General features: G+C 47.0%; 1 pseudogene; it reads right to left on the reverse strand.

The window, feature by feature from the left end:
- Positions 1 to 10779: 10779 nt before the first annotated feature.
- LOC114116758 (small nucleolar RNA SNORA70) lies at positions 10780 to 10870 on the reverse strand (annotated as a pseudogene).
- Positions 10871 to 12209: the final 1339 nt, after the last annotated feature.

Here is a 12209-nt window from a genome sequence, read left to right on the forward strand (position 1 = left end):
AGCTTTAGGGCTGGACTGATATCTAGAGGCCTTATCTCCTGCTCTTATCTTTCTGGTAGAGGGACTGAGGTCCAGGGAGGTGATCGGCAGCGAGATCTCTCAACAGCACTCTCTCCACATCTCCACTCTTTCCCCTTGTGAAAAACCTTGAGGGAAGAAGTGCTTTGCTAATTGGATAAGAAAAGGCTTCTACTGTTTGTGAAATCATGCCCCTTCTGGAGACAGAAATAGCCTCAAACCTGGTGGTTGGTCTGTGGATGAAAACTAGCTCAATTTTCTATCAATTTCTTTTGCCCAGCCACATTCATATTAGAGGTAACTTACTTAAATGTATTATGTAGCGTCAACAGAGCGCTGGGAGGTGTTTAGTACACTAGGAAAGCACAGTTCTGCCAAGGCAAATTGCATCTCTATTTTACAAATAGACGTCACCCTGCACCGATCTGATTTAAACCCCGTATGGAGTAGGCAATGTGCTTCCTTTAGCCTTTGTGGGAAAACAGTGGGGGGGGGGTGACTGTCAACGCTGGAGACATTAAACGGGGTGAGAGCTGCTCGGCAGGGCTTCCATGGGCCTCTAATGTTCCCCTATGGCTCAACTGAGGAAAAATAACAAGACGCAGCACTGCCTGTGGGAAACGCCGATAACCTTTATGTAGCCACTGACTTTCCCAGCGCCCCACTCCTGCTCTCCAGAGATTTCAAGTTCTGAAGTCAATGGCCAATGAAAGAGGGATAAAATAGATGGAAGTTCCTGGAAGAGCTCCCGTGTAGAGGCCTAGGATTGTGACACGACGGAAAGAGGCAAAACAGGCGCCGCCACTGCTCTGGGGACGGTCTGGTCACAGGGGCGACACAGTGCCTGCTGTTCATGTAGAAGCTCAGTCAGGGTCCCTCTCTTTCCAGCCCCAAGGGCTGTAGCCCACCAGGCTCCTCTGTCCATGGGATTCTCCAGGCAAGAATACCGGAGTGGGTGACAATTTCCTCCTCCAGCCCGTTGCATGAAAGGGATTCTTTACCAGCTGAGCCACAAGGGAAGCCCTGCTTATTGCATGAGAGGCTCACAAATAAGATCCATGAGGAAAGTGAATGGGGTGACCTCCCATATACCCAGGAAGGTTTCAGGGTACAGTGTAGCCTGTTTCTTTGAGGGGCAGCTTACAGGCAAGCACCTACTGATGCACGACACTTGGCGACAACCGTATTTCACATTCTAAAAGCTCTTAGGTGTGTGACCCGCATAATTTATATCCTTTTTTGGCCATGCCATGTGACTTGTGGGATCTTAGTTTCTCGACCAGGGATTGAACCTGTGCCCCCTGTGTTGAGTCATCACCGCTGGACCTCCAGGGGAGTCGGTGGCCAGCGTAATTTAAATATTTGCTTGCATTTGAGCATCTTAGACAAAATAGATTGCAGAAGTATGGAATTTCTGGCAGAACTGCCAGCATAGCTGAGCTTGAGTGGCTGATCTGGGCTGTGCTCTGGGGCAGACAGAGCATCCTTCCCAGGATGGAGTCTCCACCTTTAGCCCATGGCAGTGAAAGGGGAGAGGAGGAAGGGACACACCAAAGAAGAGTTCTTTGAAAACTGCTTGGGCATCTGCAGACTAGAGACAAGATTAGCCTGGCTCAATTTTGAAGAGGCCTCTTTCTGTTTTATCACTTCCTCTCACTTCCTAAAGCATCTTCTTCCTGTGAATCAAGTGCCAGTTCCCTTACGCAGGTTTTCTCAAACCTGTGTTTTAACACCCCACCCACCCTGCTCTGTATCGCCTTAAAATGACCTCCTCCACCGCCCACCCTGACGTCTCAGTAGCACTAGTGGCAAATAACCCACCTGCCAATGCAGGAGACGTCTTCCTGGGTCGGGAAGATCCCCTGGAGAAGGACATGGCAACCCAATGCAGTACTCTTGCCTGGGGAATCTCATGGACAGAGAAGCCTGGCGGGCTACCGTCTACCGGGTCACAAGATGTCCGAGAGGACTGAAGCGCCTGAGCACACACTCGCACCTGACCGTCTCAGGCAGAGTACCTTTTCCCTGAGTGGTGGCGGGTGTTAGGAATGCAACCTGATGAGATTTTCTTACACACAGTGGTGTAGCACGTGGCGTTTTCTACTTCAGCTGTCTCTTCCCACTCTTTCCTCTCTCTGGCTGTGCTTCTAGTCTCCCCTAAGTATAAACATCTGTACCTAAAAGTTCTAGATAATCAACTCGGGTGACTGTCAGGACCGCTTAGGAAGCTCTGAAAAATACGCAGGTCTAAACCTGCTTCCTTGAGACCTTGATCAGTGGGCTTCAGAGTGATCTAGGTGTCTGACTTTTTAAAGAGTTCCTAGATAATCTGAATCCAACCTCCAAGTTCTTGCACACGAAGGCCCAATTTCTTCTTGTTGCCATAATAGAGGGAGGCATTGCTTTTCGCCTTAGAATCTTTTGTTTTTTTAAGTTTTTTTTTTTTTTTTATGTGGACCTGTTTTGAAGTCTTTATTGAATCTGTTACAATACTGCTCCTGGTTTATGTTTCGGTGTTTTAGCCACGAAGCATGTGGGGTCTTAAGTTTTTCAACCAGGGACTGAACTCTCACCTCCTGTGCTGAAAGGCAAAGCCACAGAACCACCAGGGAAGTCCCTTACCTCAGTATCTTAACAACACTCTTAGAATCAGCTTTCGCTGATTTTAATTGATTCTTAGCTTTCATTTCTTTTCTCTTAGAAGAACTGAATATGTCTTCTTAGACTCTATACTTTCTGCCCAAGTTCCTAGCTTGTAAATTTAGCCAAGGGCAGGGACTGGAAATTCTATAGTCTTTGGAACTGCTTGGCTTAAAACGGCAAAAACCCACCCATAGCCGTGATCTTATTAGATGACCCTAATTCCCTCCCCACTAACCCTTCTCATTTCCTTTTTTCAAAGGACCTTTCTTTACCCAGTTCTCACCCCCAGAATTTTGTACTGTGTAAGAAATAATTTCAGTTGCTATGAATTCCTGTAATTCTATTTAATTACCATAAAACACAATCGTAGTCATGCATTTCATTAAAATGTATTAGATTTACTTTATTGTAAGTTTTATTGAATGCAGTTGCCCTGATACTGCTTGTCTATGCAAACATTAATGAAACAAAGTGGGACAATTGTCTAGTAACATTTCCTTTGTGTTTGACTGACAGACTGGCACTGGGTCATCAGAAGTCAAGTGTGAACAACAGGTCTGAGTTGACTCTCACGGCTCCAGACAAACAGTTTGGTTTTCTCATCTTACATTTTGGATTTCAAAGCAATTGCGATCCCCCCACCTCAGTCTCCTCCCAATATAGAAGCGCGCTTGTCTTTGGGGCTGGGAGAAGGAATTTTGCCAAGGCTTTTGGCAGCATCCTTCATCATGTCCTCAGGGCAAGGTAGAGAGGTGTAACTTCAATAATAGGTCCATGGGTTCTTGGCGGGGCAAATGACTGCATCAAAGTGTATTACTTAGTGTATTTCTGCTGGGCTGGAAAGAAGACTGTAGTGCCTTGCTCTAGGCCTGTCCTTGACACCGTTTTCCAAGTGCTTGTTTTTTCTTTTTTTAACATTTAATTTGTTGTTTAGTTGCTAAGTCATATCTGACTCTTTGGCAACCCCATGAACTGTATGCCACCAGGCTCCTTTGTCCCTGGGATTTCCCAGGCAAGAATACTGGAGTGGGGATCTTCCCAACCCAGGGATTAAACCTACATCTCCTGCACTGGCAGTCAGATTCTTTACCACTGAGCCACCAGGGAAGTCCAATTTACTTTTAATTGGAGGATAGTTGCTTTACAATTGTGTTAGTTTCTGTTGCTTAAGAGTGTGAATCAACTAAGTATATAGACATATGCCCTCCCTTTTGAGCCTCCTTCCCACCCCTGTTTTTTTTTAGTTTATTTATTTGTTTATGTTTTGGCTGCATGGCATGTCGGATCTTAGTTCCCTGCACAGGGATTAAACGAGTGCTTCTGTAGTGGGAGGGGAGTCCTAACCACTGGACCACCAGGGAACTCCCTCCAAGTGTTTTAATACAAGGAGAAGATATCAAATTTCTGGACGACCCAAAGCTGGGAAGAACAGATTATATTTAAGGCTGTTGAAACAATGTTTAAACAGAGCAGAGGTGGAAGGAAGAGCTAAAATGATCAAGATGACATGTAAAGAAATGCCATGAGTTAGGAACAGATGTCAAATCCTATGCTCATCAATCGTCTGATGCACAAGTGTGGGAACCCTGGTATGACAGTCACCCCATGACAATGGTTTGCCCTAGAAGGACCCACCCAAGGGGTTCCAGCTTCTCAGGAGTTGACCAAGAGGGTCCCAAAGGATCTCCAGGGAGGTCAGAGGGTCTGGGATCTTTGAGGGCTCTAGTCATCTAAAGCTAGAGAAAGAAACCTTGGATTCCCCAGTGCCCACCTAGCAGCACCATTCCCAGAGCTTTGCACCTCTTTGGAATCTAGCTCTTATCTCAGTGCATTGCAGTTGGGTTATCTTGGCTTCTTAATCATAAACTCTTACTGCTTCTGAGTTCTCATGGTCCAGTGTCGGACACAGACACAAACTGGGGTTTAGGAAGTCCCCCCAGGCAGGGATCTTTGTCTGATTTGTTATAAAGAGTTTTTGTCACCATTGCGTCCACGGGACTTAGAACAATGCTTCGTGTAAGGTAGGTCTCAGTACATATTTAATGAAAGAATGAAGGACATACAGATGCTCAATAAATCTTAGCCATTGGTTCTCAATGTGGTTGTGGCTTGTCCTGTCAATAAGTCACCACTTGGCCATTGGGAGCCTTTCAGGAACTTCACTTCCTTTTTCTTTTTGCCTCTCAGTTCTTAGTTCATAGGACTGAAAAACTTGATGATCCTTTGAACAGACAGACATACTCCAGATGTAATGAATTCATCACCTTTTGGCAAGGAGTTAAGTGCACAGGCGGAAGTCAGATGGTTCTGGGTTTGAGTTCCAACCTGGACAGCTGTTTGTGAGATCATGACTTGGGAAACTTTCTTGAAGCCTTGGTTTGGTTTTCTCATCTGTAAAATATAGATAAAACGCTCACTCCAAGGAGAGAGAGAGTATACATAACACAAAGCACCATCTTAATTTGTTGTTGTTTAGTCGCTCAGTTGTATCTGACTCTGGGACCCCATGGACTGTAGCCTGCCAGCCTCCTCTGTCCATGGGATTTCTCAGGCAAGAATACTGGAGCGGGTTGCCATTTCCTTCTCCAGGTGATCTTCCCAATCCAGGGATAGAACCCATGTCTCCTGCTTGGCAGGCAGGTTCTTTACCACTGAACCACCTAGGAAGAACACCATGTAATAAAGGCTACTATTATTATTATTGTTAGTTCAACAAAGCCTTCACTCATGAAGTAGAGAGGGAGAAAACTCTTTAGAAAGAATCAAGGGAAAAAATTAGAAATTCCTGAAGGCTTGCCGTCAAGGTTTACTTCTTTTGTATGTCAGAGCACCTGTTCCTACTAGACAAGTAAGTTCCTCTGAAGGCGGAAGTAGAGGCCCTACATCGCTGAGGGAGTGCTGGTCTCCATGGTAACGGCACTTTAGATTCTGATGCAGGCATACCTGGTATTCTCAGGTTGCTCCACCATATGGCACCTCATATATTTCATCAAGGAAAAAAAGAAACTACCTTGACCTCCGCCTACTGAGGAGACACACACACACACACACACACACTTCCCTCTCTGTGTAATCCACAGCCACTGAAGCCATAGAAACTTCAGTCACAGAGACTGGAAGCAGTTTTGAAAGCACGCAGTCAAACAAAGGGCCAGAAGAGTTATTCTTGCTTCAAAGAGGTGCCCAGAAGCGAGGTACCTATCGATCCATTTGCAGTTCGCCTTTCTCTTCTATGGGACTGACTCAGAATCAGGTGGCTCCCTCTTTGCCCCTAACTTGCCAGTAAAGCAGCTCCATTCATAACCCTGCCTAAAGCAGAATCTCGCAATTGATCATGACTCATCTCATGACAGCCATTTGTAAAAAGTAGCCTCTCAAACGCTCCCTGTGTATAAATGCCCATTAAATGCTCTGCTTTGAACTGGTTTAAAAGAAAAAAGATTTCATGGTAGGATTAAAAAAAAAAAAATTACAGCCTGTAGTTTCCACGTGACACAAGCAAAGAGTTATGGCTGCTTAGAGATTTCCTGCTCTGCTCTAGAAACAGATGTTTAAAAACGTCGCATTGAAAGAGATGTCAGAAATTGGGGACAAAAGAGACTATTTCTTGCAGCATATCAAAGCCCTCCTTTTCAACGAGCCTCTGATTGACGCGGTTTCTTCACACCGCAGTCCCGGTAGAGCCCGTTTCAATTAACCACGCGCGCTGCTCCTACTTGTTTGGCTGCAGCTGTGGTGCCTTGTGTGCGTTGTGCTTCATAAAGTGCCTTTGAAGACAAAGTCTGAAAAAGCTGCAGTCAAGGAGTGTTAGAATTTAGGTTCTAGAACTGTTGGCTCACTCATGGTGTTCGTGGAGGTGTTCTAAGTGCCTTAGCTTGCCTACTGAGTAATTAATAATAACCAAATGTATCCCACCAACATGGGAAAGTGAACTGTGCTCTATAAAGTCTGTAGTTTATGGTTTGAAGCTGGCTCAGGGTGCAGGGTTCCTGGATCATGACTGAGTTTTAATTTGTGGGAAAGGCATTATGTTTAAAGCAATAAAAACTTTTCCTGCCATGTCACGGCAACCTTTTGGCAAGCTCACTGGCTCTTTCTCTCAGCTATTTCTCCACCCACTTGGTCATGAGGGAACTCTGAGATTGCCTTAGGTCTCGGAATACATCTGATCTCTCCCAAACATGCCAGATACAGTCAGACTTCGGTTCTAGTCAAGATGAAGTGGCTGCATTCCTCCCAGCCCCTCACTCTCACAACTAAAAGACCGCAGACATAACACAACAGAAGGGCCTAAGAAGACTTCACTTTGGCAGGGATGTGTGTGTTTTTCTACACCACATGCGAGACCTTAGTTCCCCAGCCAGGTATGGAACCTGTGCCCCCTGCCGTGGAAGCATGGAATCTTATCCACCGCACCACCAGGGAAGTCCCCAGAAGACTCTGAAAGACAGAAAGAAGGCAGGCTTCCCAGGGTCCTCAGGACTTGAGGAGCATCACAGTGGTGGGTCTCTGGGGTTGCTTTATCACCTCCAGTAGATTTCAGATATTGCCAACATATATATATATATTCCAGTATATTGCTGACAAAGGTCCATATAGTCAAAGCTAGGATTTTTCTAGTAGACATATACTGATGTGAGAGTTGGACCATAAAGAAGGTTGAACATTGAAGAGTTGATGCTTTCAAATTGAGGTGCTGGAGAAGACACTTGAGAGTCCCCTGGACTGCAAAGAGATCCAGCTGTAAGGAGATTGATCTTTAGGTCAGTCCTAAAGGAAATCACTCCTGAGTATTCACTGGAAGGACTGATGCTGAAGCTCCAATACTTTGGCCTCCTGATTTGAAGAGCCGATTCACTGCAAAAGACCCTGATGCTGGAAAAGATTGAGGGCAGGAGGAGAAGGGGGCGACAGAGGATAAGATGATTGGATAGCATCACCAAATCAATGGGTATGAATTAGAGCAAGCTTTGGGAAATGGTGGAGGACAGGGAAGCCTGGTGGGCTGCAGTCCTTGGGGTTGCAAAGAGTCGGACAGGACTGAGCAACTAAACAACAACATGTGCATCTTAGTTCCTTGACCAGGGATCTGAGTTGCTTCCCTGGTGGCTCAGGCGGTAAAGAATCCACCTGCAATGCAGGAGACCCAGGGTTGGGAAGATCCCTTGGAGATGGGAATGGCAACCCACTCCAGTATTCTTGCCTGGGAAATCCCATGGACAGAGGAGCCTGGTGGGTTACTCACTTCAAATACAACAACATGGGTAGGTTGAAAGTAAAAGGATAGAAAAAGATATACCATGTAAATAATAATAATAAGCAGGAGTGGCTGTATTGACTTCCAGTAAAATAGACTTTAGAGCAGAGAAAACTGCTAGAGACAGAGAGGGACATTACGTATGACAGAAGGCTCAGGCCCTCAGGAAGACATACAGTAGTAAGATAAACCACTGCTCTGGCTTCCGTGGCACAAGTCTCTCTTCCTCCCTGGATGGTAAGAGCCTTCCAGGGCAGGAACCACACCTACTGGTCTTGCTCTTTCACCCAGAACTTCATTAAGAAATGATGTGCATAAAATTTAGTGAAAGTCCATGGCAGTACAGTGTGGCTCATAAGGACACAGTGAGGGAAGGGGAGAGAGGGGCTAATTGAGAGAGTAACACTGAAGCATTTTCATTACCATATGTAAAACAGAGAGCCAGTGGGAATTCACTGCAGGGAGCTCAAATCCGGTGCTCTCTGACCACCTCGATGGATAGGGATGGGATGGGAGGGATGTTCAAGAGAGAGGGCACATATGTACACCTATGGCTGATTCATGTTGATGTATGGCAGAAACCAACGCAATATTGCAAAGCAATTATCCTCCAATTAAAAATTAAAAAAAGAATAAAATGTAAATGAAATAGTTAAAAAAAATTAAAAGTCCATGACAGTGCAGTGTAGCTCGTAAGGACACTCGCTTCTCTAGGCCGGCTCACTGGAAAATACCCTGATGCTGGGAAAGATTGAGGGCTGAAGGAGAAGAAGGTGACAGAGGATGAGATGGTTGGATGGCATCACCGATTCAACGGACATGAACTTGGGCAAACTCCAGGAGATGGTGAGGGACAGGGAGGACTGGTGTGCTACAGTCCATGCAAAGGGTTGGACACAACTTGATGCCTAAACAACAAGAAATTCTCTAGGAAGAGCCTGGGAGGAACTACGGAGACTGTTCATGATGTCATGACTTGGTACCCATGTCATGGTGTCATGGGTACCAAGATACCCTTTGAAGCAGAACACTGGTTCCCTGGCTCACTTTCGACTTGAGGTGAAGGGGGATCCCCACTTGGCCTAAGTGCTCCCCTGTGTGGCTTGACTAGACTCTTCCCTTGAGTAGCTGGTCCCTAAAAGCAGGGACTCCGCCCTTCAGCTGTGCCCCAGTCCTCTTTCTGGGTCCTCCCCAGAAACCTAGGGCTTCTTATGCAAATAACGTCCCAGCTCTCCTGAGAGGCATATGCAGATTAGGCCCCACAGTGACCCTCCACGTGAAACCATATCCATAAATAACCCCAACTTTTAAGACACACTGGGGTCAACCGGCATACCATTTGATTAAGTAATGCACTGAAATGCAGTGAGAGGTCCCATCTCATGATTGGAATGTAAATCTGAGAGAGACTGGCCAGGAATAAATAGAAACCCGTCTTGGCTGTGTCATTATGATACTCGGTGGCTGGAAAGGAAATTATTTACTTGGGAAGTCTCCGCAGTGACATTACACGATCACTGGTACATCGCTAATGATTTCTCTGCTCCTGTTTTTTATGGCTTAATATTTGCTCAGTGCCCAAAATTTACAGGACAGAACTTGGCAGCACCCTTGGTGAGTGAGGCCAGGGCACATGAGCCTGTGGTCAGAGAGGGAGATTTCCCTGGGGGCCCTTCAGAAGCCTGAAATTATAGCCTCCCTGCCCAGGGGGAACTCAGAGACCAGTCTGAGCACTTCCTGACCACGTGCTTCCAAGGAGCCCATCCTGGCTCATTTCTCTGGGCAAGGAGTCCCCAACCTCCCGGCCGTGGACCAGTACCTCCAATCAGATCAACAGCAGCATTAGATCAGAAATAAGGAAGAAGTGAAGTCAAAGTGTACTGAAGCTCAGTCGTGCCCGACTCTTTGTGACCCCATGGACTGTAGCCCACTGGGCTCCTCTGTCCGTGGGATTCTCCAGGCAGGAATACTGGAGTGGGTTTGCCATGCCCTTCTCTAGGGCACCTTCCCGACCCAGGGGTCGAACCCACGTCTCCTGCATTGCAGGCAGATTCTTTGTCATCTGAGCCACTAGGGAAGCCCAGGTTAGAAATAAAGTGCACAGTAAATGTAACGCACTTGAATCACCCCAAAACCACCACCCCACACCTGGTCTGTGGAAAAATTGTCTTCCACGAAATTGGTCCCTGGTGTCAAGCAGGTTAGGAACGGCTGCTCTAGGGGCTGTTTTCACTGCTGCTGGTCAGACTTCAAATGCCTGTGGTCATCTTACCATGATACCCCCTTACCCGAGCCCCCTCCTTGTGCCTGCCGACCCCCTGGCCTGCAACTGGCTGATTGTTCACACATGGAGACTCCCGCCAGGCCACCGCTACCTCTGCACCTGGGGTCCTGCTTCCTGGCCCCTCATCGTGTGGGTTTCGGCCCTTGAGGCGTCTGCTCTTGTCCTCAACTTTATTGATTTATTGATGGGCCAGACTAAGGAGTGGACAGCGCCCAGGCTCTCATGAGTTCAGGGCTGCCATTTGTCCAGGGGGTCACAATTACCCACATGTTTGACCCACAGCCATCCCAGGCGAGCTGATTTTCTGCCATCATGTTTTCAAATTCACCCCCGTTAAACTTAGTAAATCCCCACTTCTTGGAGATACGGATCTTCTGGTGGCCAGGGAACTTGAACCTGGCCCTGAGGAGGGCCTCACTTACATGCTCCTTGTTCTGCAGCTTGGTACAGGTGGACATGATGACTTGGCCAATGTGAACCCTGGCCACTGTGCCCTGGGGCTTCCAAAGGCACCACGCATATCTGGCTGGAGCCTAGCCTGGGGACACCAGGCCAGTCATGAATGTCCACTGGGAAGAGCTGTCTCCAAGGTCCCTTAGGGCAACCTGTACAGACAACAGGCTGGATACACTACCAAGAAGGCTGCTGTTTGCAGCCACGGCTGTCCTCAACTTTAGGGTGCATCTTGGCTTTTCCTTGTCTTCCAGGTCTCCCTAGTTCTGACATTTGACATTCCCTGGGATGCATCCACACTGGTCCCCTGGCTGCTCTCAGTCATCACCCACCCAGGCAATTGCTTTATTGACCAGAGCCCCCAAAGATGGCCCAGCTCCTCATTCCTTTCCTTCATCCATCCTCACCTAGAAAGAGTCACCCCCAAATCCAGTTTAGTCTTTCCATTACCCCACAAGGATGAGGTGACCATCTGGCCTCCATGCTGAGGGTGGGATGGCATGGGGTTAAAAGTAGGGGCTCCAGAGGCAGGACCCTACCTAGCTGCTCACCCCAGCTGTCTCTCTCTAGCTGGGAGATCCGGGACAAGATGACGCAGTTTTCAGCCCGAGGTTCCTTATCTATTAAATGGAGATCATAAGAGTAATCACATATGGATGTGAGAGTTGGACCATAAAGAAGGCTGAGCACCAAAGGATTGATGCTTTCCAATTGTGGTGCTGCAGAAGACTCTTGAGAGTCCCTTGGACTGCAAGGAAATAAAACCAGTCAATCTTAAAGGAAATCAACACTAAATATTCATTGAAAGGTCTGATGTTGAAGCTCCAATACTTTGACCACCTGATGGGAAGAGCTGACACATTGGAAAAGACCCTGATGCTGGGAAAGACTAAAGGCAGCAGGAGAAGGGGGCGACAGAGGATGAGATGGTTGGATGTATCACCGACTCGATGGAATGAGTTTGAGCAACGCTGGGGCTTGGTGATGGACAGGGAGGCCTGGTGTGCTGCAGTCCATGGAGTCGCTGAGAGTCGGACACAGCTTGGTGACTGAATAACAACCATGTAACAGTAGCTACCCTAGAGGGTTGTTGGCAAGATTCAATATGTAATCCATGTGATGCCTTTAGAACAGAGGCCAGTACATAAGTGGTACGCATTTACTAGTTTTCTAAGTTAATCTTTACAAGCTAAGCCAGCTGTGAAACACTGTTTCTGTAATTCTGTGAGTCCCTCTGTTGTGTCATTCCTTGAGCGCCTGGCCACCCAGCCTGGACGGGGACACTAAGATCAAAGCCAGGGTTAGGGGAGGGGGAGGGCATTCTGGATGCTTTTCTGTCTGTAATTTGCAAAAACAGTTCTCTCCCCTAAAAGAGCTGAGCGTAATATCAACTCCTGAAGCAGCCTTTTCTTGAAGAACAACCTTGGAAGAAATGCCACAAAAAGTTAGTGCCATTTTAATTCTTATTCTCCTCTGTCAACTGACTTAGGAACTTGGCTCCAAAGCTCTTCTTCTTTTATTTTTGTAAATGGATGGCATTTTATTTATCCATTT

The sequence above is a fragment of the Ovis aries genome, chromosome 10 (genome assembly GCF_016772045.2).
Source record: "Ovis aries strain OAR_USU_Benz2616 breed Rambouillet chromosome 10, ARS-UI_Ramb_v3.0, whole genome shotgun sequence".
Taxonomy (NCBI): Eukaryota; Metazoa; Chordata; class Mammalia; order Artiodactyla; family Bovidae; genus Ovis; species Ovis aries.